This window comes from Chrysemys picta, chromosome 8, assembly GCF_011386835.1.
Source record: "Chrysemys picta bellii isolate R12L10 chromosome 8, ASM1138683v2, whole genome shotgun sequence".
Classification (NCBI taxonomy): Eukaryota; Metazoa; Chordata; order Testudines; family Emydidae; genus Chrysemys; species Chrysemys picta.
In genome coordinates, this window is record NC_088798.1 from 76,162,312 (window position 1) to 76,179,245 (window position 16,934).

The 16,934-nt window shown below is 46.2% G+C and overlaps 1 protein-coding gene and 1 non-coding gene across 10 annotated transcripts in view; one reads left to right on the plus strand and one right to left on the minus strand.

Annotated features, from left to right (window-relative positions):
- The window catches only part of SIL1 (SIL1 nucleotide exchange factor), a 234,465-nt gene that overhangs the window by 189,057 nt on the left and 28,474 nt on the right, over positions 1-16,934 (plus strand). The window lies entirely within an intron of this gene.
- TRNAS-GCU (transfer RNA serine (anticodon GCU)) lies at positions 13,463-13,544 on the minus strand. Its single transcript has one exon. It is a non-coding gene; the product is annotated as a tRNA-Ser (tRNA).

Genomic DNA, 16,934 nt, shown 5'->3' on the forward strand with positions numbered 1-16,934 from the left:
CACCTAAGATTTTATTGCCCAGATCTGGTGGTAACATTTTAATCTGCTTTGGGGTTGGGTGGGAGGGAATGCTTTTTGCTGTTTAGCTACAACTCATTCTTGCCACAGGCATTGTTTGCCTCTTTATATCAGACCTAAATTAGTGGTGTATTGGCTCTATTGTCCACTCATTTGTTAGTCGGATGTTGGATGCCAGCTGTAGGATCTTCCTGGGGCTTCTGGCAGGTGTCTTTCTATGACAGATTCATTGTTCCATATTTTTATTTAATTACTTATTTTACAGCTCTTAGTATAAATCTAATTATCCATCTGTCATTCTTTCTCATCCTGTAATACTAGCCAGCTTGACTTTGCCCTCTTGAATATACACTAACTGCATTTTTCTCTCAAAGGGCTGGAAGCCATCAAACAGACGAACCATGGAAGGTGGCTCTGCTTTGCGGTCATGGAATTAGTCATGATTCTAGAGCCCTGAGTGATTACCAGGGATGCTGCCCTACTAGCATCTCTGGTGGAGGAAATGTCACTCTGCTCTTGTTTGGTTGCTATATTTGGATATTTTGCTATTAAAAATTAAGAACTGGCATGACCCAAACTCCAGATATGAACACTGAACTTAGGGAAGGTTTGTCCTATCACACAGCAGTAAGTTCCTCTGCAGTGAACTACATTAGGGATACTGTCTCTACAGCCAGCTGGCGTTTCTGTTGGATAGGTCAGCTTCTTGCATACCAGGCTCTGAAAATGGAAAAGGGTTCTGGTTGCATTTAATCCAAGGTCCTGGCACCATTGCGATAGCATGTTCCCCCCCCCCCCCCCCCGACAATGCAGCATTCTACCCTACAGTTTCCCCTCTCCCTGTACTTTCTAGTGCTTTTACCAGTTTACTTATAAATGTCTCAAGTGATGGAGATTCTCCTACTTGCTTTAGAACATTGGTTCTCAACCTTTCCAGGTAACCATTCCCCTTTCAGGAGTCTTTGTCTTGCATAACCCTCAAGTTTCACCTTACTTAAAAACTACTTGCTTACAAAATCAGGCATAAAAATACAAAAAGTGAAGTGTCACAGCTCACTATTACTGAAAAATTGCTGACTTAATCATTTTTACCATATAATTATAAAATAAATCAATTGGAAGATGAATATTGTACTTACATGTCAACATATAGTATATAGAGCAGTATAGACAAGTTGTATGAAATTTTAATTTGTACTGACTTAACAAGTGCTTTTTCTGTAGCCTGTTGTAAAACTAGGCAAATATCTACATGAGTTCATGTACCCGCTGGAAGACCTCTGTATACCCCCAGAGGTATGCGTATCCCTGGCTAACAATCACTGCTTTAGAAGACTGTTCCACTGTCAAAGGGCCAAATGATGCCCTGGGTCACGCACAGGTAATTCCCAGTCAAATCAGGGGGAGGTGGGGATATATATATCTGGGGGTAGGATTTGTCCCAACAGATGTCAATGTCAGGATATTGTTGTGGTTTTCAGCGGCCCAGAACACTGGGGATATATACAGTAACTCCTCACTTAACGATGTAGTTATGTTCCTGAAAAATGCAACTTTAAGTGAAATGATGTTAAACAAATCCAATTTTCCCATAAGATTTAATGTAAATGTGGGGGGTTAGGTTCCAAGGAAATTTTGGGGGGGCAGACAAAAGGCATTATATACTGTACACTACTGTACTGTGGTGGGAAGGTGCCCTGGCTTACCCCTGGGGCTCAGGGCTGGGGGCGCAGGGTCTGGGAAGGAGTTAGGGTGCGGGAGGGCACTCAGGGTGGGGTGCGGAAGGAGGCTCAGGGCTGGGGCAGGCAGGAGGTGCAGAACACTTACCTGGGGCAGCTCCTGTTTGGTGCAGGGGGTGTGCAGGCGGCACTGCGCAGTGCGGCACCTCCCCCATAGCTGCAATTCTGGGAGTGCCCTCCCCCCCCAGACAGACAGGACCACCCGGAATGCAGGGGCTTTAGGGGCTGCAGGCCCTGGGCTAAGGGGGCCCCGGGGCCCTGGCCTGCAGCTCTAAAGCCTCTTTTGGAACGTGGCGCTGTGAGCATGGGCTGGAGGACTCAGGAGGAGCAGGGGCAGCCAGCGGCCGGAGAGAAGCGGCACTTTCCCCTTCAAAGCGCCGCTTCTCTCTGGCCGGCTTTGAAGGGGAAAGCGCCGCTTCTCTCCGGCCGCTGGCTGCGCGGCTGCCCCTGCTCCTCCTGAGTCTTCCGGTCCGTGCTCGTGGGGCCGCATTCCAAAAGGGGCTCTAGAGCTGCAGGCCAGGACCCTGGGGCCCCCTTAGCCCAGGGCCTGCAGCCCCTAAAGCCCTTATATTCCGGGTGGCCCTGCCTGCTAGGGGGCGGGGCAGCAGCTTCCCCGCTCCCTCCCTCCCTCCCTCCCTCCCAGAAAGTCCTAAGCGCCAACTGTTTGGCGGTCGGGGAAGTGCTGGGAGGAAGGGAGGTGGAGGAGGTGGAGAAGAGGAACTTGTGCAATGCTCCCTTGTAATGTCAGCCAAACGGCGTTATAAGGGAGCATTGCACAACTTTAAACGAGTATGTTCCTTAATGGAGCAGCGACATAACTTCGAAACAACGTTAAGTAGGAGGACGTTAAGTGAGGAGTTACTGTATATATGCTGTATAGGGCTGCCCCAAGGACTATCTTGATTTGAGTTGGACACGTTGCAGGACTTGTTGTAACAAGCTGACTTGTCCCTTGTTGGTTTCTCTGACATAGATGTACAACTGATGTCAATCCAAGGTTCCTCTACTTTTTGCCAGTCTATCCTCATGCCATTTGTCCATGTATGGTGTGAACTGTGTTTCCATGGTTAAACTGCCTTCTATATAACATTAGCCCATCAAAAGCACAGTCATTTCCTCTGCTCAAACTTATTCTCCCCAATTCTTTTCTCCTAGCAGCAAATACTCAATAACTTAATTGCTCATTTTAAACCAGACGTACATCTATGTAATCCATTATGTCACATTGAGACGTGCTTCTTCTCTCATAGGAGCATTGCTGCTCCCCTGCTAGTGCTATCAGCTGCATGGCTTGATAGAAAGCAGGAAGGAAGTATTGCATTGATGTGGAGATTTTATCTTTCTTCTAGGGTGTTTTATGTCTCTCCTACATTCTGTCCTTTTGAACATCTAACATCTCTTTTATGCTTCACATCTTTCATATGATATTGTCGTATTTTGTTGCCCATCGTAACCTAGTTTTCCTTTTGTCGGGTTTTTCTACTTTCTTCCTTATTGTATTTTGATCAGCACAGCTACGTAGGGCTCCATTTTATTGGGTGGTTTTTAATCTTCTTAGTTGTATCTTACAAGGCCTTTGTCTATGATAACTTGGTTTCTGCAAGGTGCTCAGAGAATAGTTTTTTGTAGGCTAATGCTGCAATGCTGACCTTGTGGTGGGCCCTTGGTGTGTGCCCCTCATGTCTCTCCATTTCAGATCTGATTAGCAGGAGTTGGCCATGTTTGTTTTATTTATTTATTTTAAGCAATAGCTCTATTATATTTACCAAGTGCTTTTTTTATTGTGTGTATGAGCTACTTGTTTTTCTTTTTGATACCTTATCTTAAAGTAATTTAAAGCTTCATAGAATATTTTTAAAGGGGATTTGCTAACTCCTTGTTTTAACTAGGCTTCTGTGGTCATTGTCACATCACAGGATGATACATTCTGGGATCGCACAGAGATGGAATCTGATGGGGGATAATTTTTGCAAGACCTAAATGCAAGGAGGAATGGTCAATTTTTAGTTGTGTTGACTTATCCTGCTTAGTCTCTTCAGTGGGACACTGAGAACATACTGCTGAGGTAGATATAATTTTCACATTTCCTGTGCAGTTCACCTTGAAAGTCACTGACACTGAATTGATTGTGGGTATTTCCTGATTACTTGGAAGAATGGAAACTTTTCACATTCAAAAGGCAAGAAGGAAAGTTGTTATGGTTGTATATGGAATTGACCTCTGCATGTTTACTTGCACACTCTTCAATTTGATGGACATAACCTTTACTTGGGTTCCATGTTTGAGATTTGTAGTGTCAGTCTAAATATGGAGCTTAGTTTTTATGCTAGGGTTAACGGCACTGCTAAGCAATCATTCATGTTAGTAATATTTCATGCTGTATCTGTGCTTCGTTTGTGTGCCACAGAAAAGCATACTCTGTGCATATGTCCCTTCTCAGTTGAACTATTTTAACACTTTTCTTAAATCTGCAATCTAAAATTCAGCCACTCAAGTATTAACAAGCACTCAATCATCCAGCTTCCTGTTTCCAGCCCTTTTCAAAGCACATAGGTTTACAGCTGTTTAAGAATGGAATTACTGAATCCCTTTCAAATGTTCACATTTTAATGATCTGTTTTATCATTATATCTTTATTATTTGTGAGAATAATTTTAGCATTAGTACATTTATATGGCCTATCAGAAATTCACCAAATATGGAAGCCTCTGTTCAAAAATTCTTGTCAGTTTCATAGGTAGCTCCATTGGTGTGTTGCTTTCAACCTCTTGAGTATTCTAAAAATGTCCTTTTGCAAGGATCTTTTCAAATTCCTATTCTGCAGATATGTGATTCTGCACACCACTTAAACTCTCAATAAATTGTAAATATGTTTTAGGGACTCGTATATTGCACAGCCAGACAAACTTAAAGCATAAACCACTTCCCATTTCTGAGAGCAGAGCATCTGTATGTTGTCACTTTCAGTCATAGATCTTCCCACGAACATCACATTTTTCTTGCTGTTTTAAGATGTGCCTCAGTCATAACCATTCCTTATACATAGATTATAGCAAAAGCTAAATAGACTGTACTAAATTTTTTTAGTATGTTTCATGGATTCACAGAATTTGATCACATTTTTGATTTCACATATTGTATCTCTCCTGAAGATAGAAAAGACCTATTAAGTCCTATCTAGTCTAGTGGTTATCAGCCTTTTTACCAGCAGCTCCTGCTTTCATCAAAGCAAATGAGCTTAGGCCCCACCTTCCCATATTCTAGACAGAAGATTCATATAGATCGGGGGTTGGCAACCTTTCAGAAGTGGTGTGCCGAGTCTTCATTTATTCACTCTAATTTAAGGTTTCGCGTGCCAGTAATACATTTTAACATTTTTAGAAGGTCTCTTTCTATAAGTCTATAATATATAACTAAACTATTGTTGTATATAAAGTAAATAAGGTTTTAAAAATGTTTAAGAAGCTTCATTTAAAATTAAATTAAAATGCAGAGCCCCCCGGACGGGAGGCCAGGACCTGGGCAGTGTGAGTGCCACTGAAAATCAGCTCGCGTGCTGCCTTCGGCACACGTGCCATAGGTTGCCTACCCCTGATATAGATCAACTGTTAATGAAATATGAGGATACTAATGTACATACAGTGATAATAGTCCTTTACCTAATGAATTTGAATGAGAGGGAGCAGCTTGTTTCTATGCCCAGAGCTTATCCAGAGAGGGAAAGAGTGATCCAAACTGAAACAGGAGAGTGATTGTGAATTTTGCCAGGGGATCAGAATGGGGTAACTGGTTGAGGGGGTCAAATGGAGGGTAGGAGTTCCAGGGGAAGAGAATGGGGCATAGGGGTTCAAAAGGGATACGGCTGAGGGGACAGAAGAGAAGAACAAGTTGAGGGGATGTAAGTTCACCATTCTGTTTCTCCAAATTTCATCTCCCTGCCAGCGAGGCCCACATCACTTCTTCTTCTTCCCTGGGGGGCTGTGCCCTGGCTGGACCCCTTTAGGGGATATCGAGAGCACAGGAAGAGAGGCAGTCCCTAGAAGCCATAAGGGGTCACTGCTGGGAACTCTGCAGCTCTGCTGTATGTAGGAGAGAGGGGGTACTTGGTGCTGAGCCAAGCACCCAGGGAATCTCATACAGCATCCCAGGCAGCTGCTGGCACTGTTCTATTTTCCATTGTAAATAAAACAAGACAGAGAAGAGTTTCAGGCCCCAGTCTGAGAGAGCCTGACCTCCTCCACTCTGTGGGCACCAGTGCAGCACAGCATGGCTCTCTGCAGTCTGCCCTACTGTCCAGCCTAGTTTCACAAGTCTCAAATGATGGATCTTCTGCCATTTTCTTTGAAAGATTATTCCACAGTCTGAGGGCCAAACTCAGCCCCAGGCACTCACAGATAACTCCTGTTCAGACCACTAGGTCTGAGGGCAGAATTTGCTCCAGTAGAGCTCAGTGTCAGGGAGTTTTCTTGATACTTAGTTTAAACTTCTCTTTTTTAATTCTGTCCCATTGCTCCTAATAAAACCACCTCCTACCACCCTAAACATTTCCTCTCCCTTCCCAGACATGTCTACAGTTTGCATGATCTCCATCCCCCTTAGCTAATATGCACATACCTATTGCCTTCAATCTTTCCTCCTAGGGCTGTCCCTCCAACTGTTTAATCCTTTCCCTTGCTTTTGTCTCTGTCTTTCTGGTACTGAGGTGCCCAGAACTGAACACAACATTCTGGGCACACTCTCAGCAGAGTTGTGGCAAGTGCCTCTCTGCTCTTTGCCATACCTCTGAGTATGCATCCCCAAATCCCATCATACCACTGTAGCTTTTTTTCAATTTCATTTGATTTTTTTTTTTTTACTGCCATATTGCTTTGCAAGCTCATATCTAATTTGTGATGAACTCTTGCCTCCGGGATCTCTGTGTTACTCTTTTCCATACTTCCCCTTCCCATTGACTGTGTGTGCTTCTGATGTTTCTTTACCTAAAAGTACCCTAAATTTTGAATTTTAAACTTTGGATCATTCTTGGAATAAAGACATAAAAGTTAACGATGCTGTCAACATCTATTTTTCCCTTTCAAAAAACAAGGATACATATGACCTTAGATTTACAACTAGTATCACTCTTCTCTTAGTAATAATAATCATGAGTCATCTTTTTCCATAATCAGTGCCACTGATTTCCATGAAACAATTTTGCCAGTGAAAATAGCAAAGGAAAAGCAAATGTGGCTGAGTCACTAATTTGAATTTGACCCAGGCCAGGAGTGAACCAGAAGTTCACACAAAGGCTGCTTGGTGGCATATGTGAAATGAGCTGGTGGGTCTGCAAGTGCATAATAGACAGATGTCCCTGCCAGAAAACCACCACCATCATGACTGTCTTATTGGCAATCTCAGTTGTTATCTGTAGAAACAAATTATCTTCCCCACCATAGAGGTTAGCTTCTATATAATTGCCCACTGATGGGCAGTATAGGTTGAGCCTGTGCAATAACTGTTGTGTGGATAACTAGAGAGCTTGCTGTTAGTCTAGTATCTTTCATCAGCATTACATTATTTTAATAGAAAGGGGGGGAGGAAAAAAGCCAAAGAAATTGATTCTCACAGTCTGGGATTGGAAATGCATCAGCTCCCAAAATGTGTGGCTCCTATTCTGCATGTGTCCTGTCCCTATTAGATCTGTTTTTCAAATAAGTTGAATAGAAAATTGGTGTAATATGCCTTGCCCTTGCAGCCCACATAAAGGAAGGATTCAGCAAGGCAGGTTACTTGGGGAACAGTAGGAACTTATTTTATTTCACTTTTACTGTGTGCTACAAATTACAAAAAAGTTATCATATCACTGATTGAAGTGCTTCACCACTTGTTTTTATTACTTCTCCTCCTCTTTCCTTGTGCTGTTGATGTTTGCAGTGTTCTGACAAACATGCCATTCATTCCTTGATTTGTAATAATCTCTAACCTCTTGTGGGAAGTTATAGTTATAACATAGTGAAATCTAAACTGGCAGAAAATGGAATGTTCCCTTCCGCCAGTTCTGTGAGCTGCAATAGTTAGGTTCAGATGTGGGTTTTCTATTTCTTCCTTTTGCTGAAGGGCACAGCCACTCTCTTGCAGTCCCAAAATTAAAAATGTGCAGAGCTTGTAAAATGACACGTTACGATTGTCCCAGGCAAAGTTACAAATCCAGAAGGTTAGAAAGGGACTGCAGTGATAAAATATATATATATTTTTTTCTTATGGTCAAAATTGTCCATTTAAAAAATGCAGCTGGAAGGTTGGCAGTGCATCAGTCTGGTGGCACACACTGCAGTTGCTATGGAGTCTGATATGAGCTCAGTGCAAGAGACGGGAACATTGAGGAGACTGTGCACTCAGCTCCTGGAGCATGGTGTACCCCCATCTTGCTTTTGCAGAGCCACCTTTCTCTGTCTTTCAGAGGACCACTAGCAGCTCCACAGGATGGAGCTATATTCAGTTGTTCTCGGATGTAGGGAGAGTCACCCCAGTGCTGGACTTGAAAATATTGGTAAAAGACCTAGATTCCTGGAGACTATTGAGTCATGTTTAAGGTCTCACTCATGATCTTCAAGACCCAGTGCCCTCTGCCCAGAGTGTCTAAAAGAGCCTAAAGCTCCAGGATGAAGACTGTGGTCAAGAACTCTGCTCCTCCTGCACAGTGGAACTTTCTACCATGAGGATAAAGCTTGTCTGTGCAGTAGACAGAGCTTTCTTAGGGGCTGGTTTGAGGCTCTGGAACAAACTCCCACAAGAACTAAGCACCATTGCAAATCTCATCATCAGAACTTCATCACACTTCTTCAGCCTCCCTTCTCTAGTATAAACCTATAGTAGTGTGTACATTTAAAAAAATCTACCAAAATACTCTACTGCGCACACAGATATTCCCCTGGGGACTGCATGAGAGAGAGAATGAACTACGCATGACACATTTTAGTCACACCACTTAATGCACAATTGGAAGGCACTCAGATAATCTGATGATGAGAAGAGAATAGACCATGGGTTGCAAAGTGTGGTCCCAGAGTCAAATGTGGCTGAGTTCTTCAATGCAGCTGCCTTCACCTTTATTGCAGTAGTGCAACCCACTGAAATTACAAGTCTCCACATGCAGTGCTCTGTCAAGGCCATTTGAATCAAGATGGAGCATTGCATGTTGGGATCCATAGTTTCTGTGTGCTACACCTCAACCAAACAGGAGTCTGATTAGATCTGTTCCATTTGATGCAAATTAAACCATGGGCCTTAGATCCTGGTAAGGTGCCCGTGTAGTCTTTATTTGGGCAAAACATGTGTGCCTGTACTCTAATCCTTAAACTATCACTAATCTTTCATGTCGGCAAGAGATTTCTGATGCTGGCATCCCTCCGTATATTAATAGATTAGTGCCTGTTGAATTTCATATCATTGTAAATCAAGATCTGTCTAATCATATTTATGTTGTTGTCCAGCCGACTCATCCCCTTAAGCAGGATCATGCAATTTATCTGTACAGAGATGCTCTGAGTTTTCAGAATTCTCAGATGGACTTTCGGTCATCGAGAGCACTGAAATATCTCTAGCAGAGGCATTTTCACTTAAAAAATAGAAATGTTGAAACACTGAAAGCTGAATTGTACACCTTCAATCTAGTAAAACTTCCTAACCTCTAGAGTTTTTCTTTAGCCATGGTTCAGAGATTTTAATTAGATCTAATTCTCTCGGTGACCAACAAAGCGACAAAAGACATACCAATTTTTCAAGTAGATCCTTTACTGCTGAGTTTTCATTATTTATTTTAGATAGATGTGACAAAAGAACTTCAATATCCCAGACTTATATTTTGGTTGAATGACAGTAACAGGTCTCCAGCATAAGAGATTTCATTCAGTACTGTTACAATCAGAAAAGTGCCTCTACAAATTACTCCATGGGGTTCCATATTTATTGGGCTCTCGTGCTCTCTCAATGACTTTCACAGGAAATTTGCTCAAGTTTACAAGTCAGAAGTGTAATGTTCTAACTACCAGGGTTGCAAACTCTTCCTCGGATCTGAAAATACAGCTAGGTTCTTTTTGCCTTGTTTATCATCACCAGTAGTAAAGAATCTCCATTTAGAATTTAGTTGACAAGCGTTGATGATGATGCGCAAGACAGAACAGAATCTGAAATTACGTAGCTGTGTAGTAAATTTCACTGCTGCTTCTGGGAAAGCACTGAGCAGAAACCGAAGAGGCAAGGGCTTAATTCTCCTGTTGGAAACAGGAAAGGGAGGAGAGTCTCTTCTTTTCCTCCTTGTGTAGTTCCTAGCCCATCTTATCACAGCAGTAGAGGACTTAGTCTGTGTCTCTACTACAGCTGTTAGAAGCATTCTTCAGCAGCACGACATGGTTCTCTAGGCAGTATTTACACTGACCAGTACCTTGTCTTGTATATTTCATGTTGCTACTATATTAGCAGGAGCAGTGGCACTAGCACAGGTCCCTGCACTCCCTCAGTCACTATGAAAGTTTCCGACTACACCATTGGTGAGTTGGCAATTATATTTTTCACATCATGGTTAATATACTCTATGGATTTTTTTTTATTACTTCCCACCATTTTATTAGAAGAAAACCTTCCAAAATATTCTTCACTTTGTAACTCTCTCTGGACTAACTAATAAGTCCAAACATGCTAATCCTAAATATCTAGATCAGGTTTGTAAATATCTGATAAGAGAGGAGTTGCAGGGCATGAAGTTTTGCATGGGCAGATACCACTAGTACCTGGCTCTTTGGCTGGCAGGGACCACACTGTTACCTTTAAATCCAGTGGGATATGTCTTAAAGATTCTTCATCTAAACCCTGGATCCTCCAGAATCTTGAGTTGCATGGCATTGTTCCTTACAGTTCTGCGAGGTCACTTATACCAGATCTACCTATGAGAAGCTTCTGAGGGTGGAGAACGGAAAATGGACAAGCGTTGTGTACTGATGAGCCTATCGTTGCCATGTTCTGTGAGCAAGATTCTGTGATATCTTTTGACCATGAAATATTGTCCTTTTATACCCTCTTTAGTCAGGAAAACCCGAAGGATTTGATTCTGTCCCAGGACTGACCCTCTGGTTTAGAGCAGGCAACTAATGACAGGCTACACTTGACAAGTGTTATGTGAGTATGCCCATCTCACCATGGTATTATCCACAATTAAAGTACTTCTGCCTCATATCATTGCAGCCACACAGCACAGCAATGTTTTGAAGTAAGCATTCAGCATTCTGGTCAGACATCCCATGATGCATTTTTCTGCTGCAGTGCTGTACATGTTCTGGTATTTTTTTGTACTGTGCATTGTGTGATACCTGCCAGAATTCTGGGGTTTGGGGTCAAGTTTAGTAATTCCCATATTTCTTCTTGTTTCATCCCATCATCCATCTTTTTTTTTTTTTTTTTTTTTTTTTTTGTGAGCCAGCTGGTGGCATTTTCAAAGCACTCTCAGGCAGCATGGAGGAAACATTTGCAATTGCTGCATTCCTCACAGTGATGAATATGAACAGCCTGCTGCTAGCATATTTAAAGTTACGCAGTGACTTCAGGACCAAGGCAATAAGGCCACATGAGAAGGAGGCTGAAATCAAGCAATTGCTTCTACTACACTTGGTGGAGTGCCACTTTGGGGCTTGGCCAACTAACACTAAGAGGTGGGAGTGTTGCAGACCTGGGATGACCAGCAGTGGTGGCAGAATTTCAGGATGTCAAATGCCACTTTCCTAGAACTCTGTGCAGAGCTCATCCTGGAGCTGCAGCGGTGGAACACCCACCTGAGAGCTCCCCTCAGCATGGAGAAGCACATGGCCATCACTATCTGGCATATCACTATTCCCAATTGCTTCCAGTCAATTCCTGAACAGTTTAATGTTGGTAGAGCAACTGTTAGGCCTGTTATCAGTGCACACCTCTGTGACATCAAGAAAGTGCTCTCCCCTTGGTCATAAGACTAATCAATGCACAGGTGGTTATTTAATGTGTTTTGCTTGGTTGGGGTTCCTGAATTGTATTGGAGCCATTAATGCAACCCATGTGCCAGTTCTTTGTCCCCTCCACCAGGTCTCCGAGCTTATCATTAGAAAAGGGTATTTCTCCACTGCAAGGCCTGATTGATCACCATGAAAGAGTCACAAATATTTATGTGGGAGTGGTCTAGAACGGTCCTTAATGCTAAGATCGTGAGAAAGTGTGGACTGTTTTCTGCAATGGCAAATGGAAATTCTGCTCCCATGTTCTCTGTGGACATTGATATTGTTTCCATTCCACTACCCATTCTGGGAAACCCAGCTAACTGCTTGCCTGGTTTATGAACCCTTTTTAACTATACCCGGAGTAGTTGCAGAATGACTGTGGCATGTTCATTTGGAAGACTGAAAGGATGGAGGATCCTGATGATGAGGCTGATGAGAAAAATTGTATTCTAGTGATAGTTGCTTGCTGTGGTTTGCACAACCTTTGTGGGAGCAAGGGAGATGAGAGCACAAGACAGAGCCTTGCACATGGATGGGAGCAGGAAGTGGGCAGACTTGGTGATTGTTTTGAACAGACAGATTAGATTGGAGGCCTCTGTGAAGTGATACAACTACTTTTGCACAGAGTGAGGAATGCATTGTGCTCATGCTTTGAGTCTAAGGGCCACTTATGAAGAATGTATATGCTTTTGTATAAAGCATTTATCAGGATTACTGAATATGTCTTCTGGTGTATGTGTACTAATGTAAGGAATTAACATGCCCACATCAAATATGATTATCACCTTTTATGTAGGTTTCAGAGTAGCAGCCGTGTTAGTCTGTATCCACAAAAAGAAGAACAGGAGTACTTGTGGCACCTTAGAGACTAACAAATTTATTAGAGCATAAGCTTTCGTGGACTACAGCCCACTTCTTCGGATGCATATAGAATGGAACATATATTGAGGAGATATATATACACACATACAGAGAGCATAAACAGGTGGGAGTTGTCTTACCAACTCTGAGAGGCCTCTGTATGTGTGTATATATATATATCTCCTCAATATATGTTCCATTCTATATGCATCCGAAGAAGTGGGCTGTAGTCCACGAAAGCTTATGCTCTAATAAATTTGTTACCTTTTATGTAGAGTTTCAGTGCAATTTGTGTAGTTTGTAATGCAGTGCCTTTTTAGATGTTGTGTATGTTGTGACAATGATGCTGTCCTTAAAGTACCTTAAAATCTCTTCCTTTTTTGAAATGTAAGCATAGCATGATTTGAGCAATTTACCTCATAATAGCTCATGTTGGCTGAGGGCATTAATAAAATTGAGTCAGAAATACTAGTTTTTTGCCTTTTCTTTTCTGAGTGCACTGCTACAGTAAGTGCTATTCCTTCAGCGAATCTCCTGGTTAACACACATGGTGTCTCCCTACCATTCCATCCCCCATACAATCCTATTTTAATATATCATTCCAGACATACTGGAATTGGTCCTTTACAGTTCATAGAATCATAGAATATCAAGGTTGGAAGGGACCTCAGGAGGTCATCTAGTCCAACCCCCTGCTCAAAGCAGGGCCAATCCCCAGGAAGATTTTTGCCCCAGATTCCTAAGTGGCCCCCTCAAGAATTGAACTCACAACCCTGGGTTTAGCAAGCCAATGCTCAAACCACTGAGCTATCTGCCCCCCCGGGGGAGAAGACTAAATGTGCCCAATGAGGATGGGATTCAAACCCATGCATGCAGAGCACAATGGATTAGCAGTCCATCACCTTAATCACTCAGCCACCTCATCTGAGCTGAGTTTGGGCCTCCACCTCTGGTTCAGGTTGATCCTCTAGCTGTGTTGTGTGGTGGTCCTGGACTCTGAGACTATCTGCCTCGGGGTTTACTGAGTTGACAAGATCCTGGTTTTGAGGTTCAGTCAGAGCCCACAAAATGCTGGAGTTGAGTGGTATGATCTCCGACAAATAGACGGTCCAGCTTCTCATGGTACCAGCAGACTGGGCTTGCTCTCCCAGAGATCCTATTGTACTCAGCAGTCTTGTACTCCAGCCAAAGCTCCTTTGCCTTACTGTGGCACTGGAGGGTGTCCCAGTTGTGCCCTATCCTGCATTTGTGGTGATAGCCACCTGTAGTTCTGTGCTAAGGGGCTGCTATTCCAATGGGCCTGATCATGCTCCTCTCCCCAGAGAGCAATAAAGTCCACATTCTTCTTCGAGTGATTGTTCACGTCCATTACACATTAGGTGTACGCGCGCCGCGTGCACGGACGTCGGAAACTTTTCCCCTTAGCGGCTCCCGTCGGGCCGGCAGGGCCCCCTCCTTCCCGCCAGAGCGGCGCCCCGCTCCAGGGTATATATATATCCCTGCCGACCCGACCCCTCCAGTTCCTTCTTACCGTCCGTGGCGGCGTTGGAACAACTCTGTCTCTCGTCTGAGAGTGTCCCTTAGCATAGTCATTAGTGTTATTTAGCAGTTATCAGTTAGTTGTAGTAGTGTTGAGCTAGTAGTTAACAGCTCATTAGGGTACTTAAAGTTCCTGCTGTGGTTGCTTGGTCAACCCCGGCACCGGCCCTGGGCGGCGGGGCATGCCGCACGCCCAAGGCTTCAAGGCTTGTGCCACGTGCCGCAAGCCTATGCCATTGAGCGACCCCCACGACTCGTGTCTCCGCTGCCTGGGGGAGGCTCACCAGAAAGAGCGCTGCAAGATCTGCAAGGCCTTTAAGCCCAGAACTAAGAAAGAAAGAGACATTCGCCTTAAGCAGCTGCTCATGGAGACGGCATTACAGCCCTCCACTTCGGCGGCACCGTCTGCCTCCGTGCGGAGCGCCCCGGCATCGGTGCGGGAACCGGCGCCGGCGGGTCACCCGAAGCCCACGGCACCGATCCAACGGGGGCATGTACGACGCCGGTCGTCTTCGCCGGCAAAATCGAAGGCCCAACCTAAGGCCCGAGGACGCTCCCCGCACAAGAGGGCGGCGCCGGTGAAGACCTCGAGTGCGCCTAACGCTTATACGGCCCCAGTACAGACCCCGGTAGTGGCTCCGGCGCCGAAAGGCCCGTCGAGCCCCGGGATGGGCGCGTCGAGTGAGGATGAAGGACTGGAGGAGCTCTTGGAACAGCCCTCCACTCCGGACACGTTTGAGGCAGCTAAGGACCTCATTGCATTGTCCGTTGAGGCCCCTACACGTGCTGAGGATGCTCCGCCGAAGCTGCCACACAGAGGCAAGCCGGCGATGGTGCGCCCATCACGGTCGCCGTCTCGGCACCGTTCCGGGAACCGGTCCCGGTCGAGCTCCGCCTCGGTGGACTCCCGGTTGCCCTCGGCGCAGGAAGCACCGCAGCAGTCGGGCTTCAACAAGCGGTCGGCACCGACTCAGCAACCCAGCACGAGTCGGCACCGCGAAGTGTCGGCGGTACGTTACCCGATGCCGACCAGCCGTAGTCGTTCCCGGTCCCGCGATCACCGGTACCGATCCAGGTCCAGGTCGGCGAGACGCTGTTCCAGGTCCTGGTCGCGGAGGCGCTACTCCCCAAACCCGGACCGGCACCATCCTACGGCTCCGCCGTGGCCTTCCAGGTCACCGTCCGTGGTCTCGGGGACTGACTCGGACCGGAACGGCGGGTATGCCCATAGGGCGCAGGCCAGCAGGGACTACGAAGCCTATGGCCATTCCCAGTGGGGCCAACCGAGCCAATGGCCGTTCTGGACACCCTGGGCCTACCACCAGCAAGGGCCCCCATCGAGGGCCTCGAGATCCGGGCCATCGGGGTACCGATCCCGCTCCCCGCAGCACCGCCCGCCATCGCATAAGGAGGCAACGGTCTCTAGACCACCGGAGCGGGAGGGAGTGGACTCGGCACCGAGTACGGTACCGTCCCAGTCCCACACTGTGGGTCAGGCCCCAGAGGAGCAACCGGTCGATGCCGGGTTGCAGAACAATGAGGATGGGCAGAAGGCCCCGACCTCTTCCTCCTCGCCGGACGAGGCAGTAGCGGGCACAACGGTGTCCGGCCCTCCCCCGATTGACCATCGGGCGCACCAAGACATGCTTCGCCGGGTAGCCCTCAATCTGGGCTTGCAAGCGGAGGAGACTGTAGAACAGGAGGACCCCATGGTCAATATCCTGAGCCCAGAGGGCCCCTCCAGAGTCGCTCTCCCGATTATACGGACAGTCCAGTCCAACTATAAGACGGTGTGGCAAACGCCGGCCTCCAGTGCACCGACTGCAAGAGGCGTGGAGAGGAAATACTTCGCCCCATCTAGAGGGTTTGACTTCCTCTTTTTACACCCATCCCCTTGTTCGCTGGTGGTCTCGGCGGTCAACGAGAGAGAGCGGCATGGCCAGCAAGCTCCTGCCCCCAAGGGCAAGGAAGCTAAGCGATTAGACTTGTTCGGGAGGAAAGTCTATTCATCTGGGGGCCTTCTACTGAGGATCGCCAATCAGCAGGCGATTCTAAACAGGCACAATTTTAACTCTTGGGCATCAGTCGCCAAGTTTAAGGCCTCCCTCCCCCCTGACGCGCATCAGGAGTTCACGGCCCTGGTGGACGAGGGAATGGCGGTGGCCAAAACCTCATTGCAGGCCTCCCTCGACTCAGCCAACGCAGCGGCTAGAACAGTCGCGTCAGGGGTAGTGATGAGGCGTTCGGCATGGTTACAGGCTTCAGGCCTTCCGCCAGAGGTGCAGACCACACTGCAGGACCTCCCGTTTGAAGGTTCGGGCTTGTTTTCCGACCAAACGGACGCCAGGCTACATAGCCTTAAGGACTCGCGAGCAACCCTTAAGTCGTTGGGTATGCACACCCCGGTGATGCAGCGTAAGCCCTTTAAACCCCAGCCACCACAGAGGCAATACCACCCTCCATGAACCATACCGCCGTCGAGGCAGGGATAACAGGCGGAGACGTAACAATACGCCTAACCAGGCCCAGAGTCACGGCCAGGGCAAGCCGCAGCCAGGGAACAAACCAGGCTTTTAAAGCTACGCCCGAGGACAGCGTACCACATTCTATACCGGATCCTCCTCCTGTTTTTCAAAGACCGCCTGTCCCATTTCTACCGGGCATGGTTGCGCATAACATCGGACCGATGGGTCCTGCGCACAGTGAAGGCGGGCTATACCCTCCAGTTTTCCTCGCCCCCTCCCTGCCATCCCCCTTCCCCGTCCCTCTTCAGGGA